Genomic DNA, 1,109 nt, shown 5'->3' on the forward strand with positions numbered 1-1,109 from the left:
AACTACTTCCAAAAACATTCAGCTTTGATATTAATGAGTTTTTTGGGTTCATTGAGAACATGGTTGTTGTTCAATAATAAAATTATCCCTCAAAAATACAACTTGCCTAATAATTCTGCACTCCCTGTATACTTTCTGATAGCTGAGCAGCTGCTCAGTCAGTGTGTCAGTACACTGGTGTCTCTGCAACGTGTGCTGCAGCAAACATCCTTGAACAAGATGCTGCAACCAGAAATTCATTGACTAATCGGACACAGCTTCATAGTGTGAAGTCTACTGCAAAAGCAACCCAAGAGTTTCTCAAAGCAAAGAAACGAGTTCAGTCACCTGATCACAACCTTACAGAGCATTTTACTCTAAAGTCAAATCTGAAGGCAGAGAGACCCACAGAAAAGTACCAACTGAAAGCAGCTGGAGTAGAGGCCTAGCAGAGCACCTTAAGGAAGTAAACACAGCACTGAGAGATGCCCATGCAGAGCAAAAAGTGTCATTTTCCAAACACTTGCCAACCTGACTATGCTTTCTAAATATGTCACTTTCCTGCAACCAGTTGTAAGAAACACAGGAAAGGTTTTCACAAGAGTCCTGCATGCAGCTTATACAGCAAAGTAGCATTAAGTTTAAATCAAGTTCATCAACATATTTCAAACACAAAAATGAAGACAACCTTAAATAAGTTTACATCGTGGGCCAAATGAAACTTCATTTTCTAGCGTAAAGATATTTAGCTAAATATTTAATCCCTGAGATGTCTTAATGTAACAAAAAGTACAGGATACATAATAAATGTGTAATATTACAGTAGTTCATGTAGCTCCATCATCCAGACTATTCTGTATTTATAATGATTTTTGTTTTTGTTTTGTTCTTCAACTCCTGAAAACACAGTTAAAAGTTGAAAATCTTTACACTCCTTCACATTTTCCAAAGTGTCTTTGCAAGGCCAATTCTGGCTCCCAGGCCTTATGTTTGACACCCCTGCTTTTAAAAAGATCAGTATACATTAGATACTAGTCATACACACATGTACAGTGCTTTTCAACAAACAACAATAGTAAGTTGCACAGTAACTAGCCCTTTCTCAGGATACCTTACCCTGCTTTTTTTTT

Source organism: Pundamilia nyererei, unplaced genomic scaffold, assembly GCF_000239375.1.
Source record: "Pundamilia nyererei isolate P.nyererei 1_Seehausen unplaced genomic scaffold, PunNye1.0 scaffold00231, whole genome shotgun sequence".
NCBI classification, from domain to species: Eukaryota; Metazoa; Chordata; class Actinopteri; order Cichliformes; family Cichlidae; genus Pundamilia; species Pundamilia nyererei.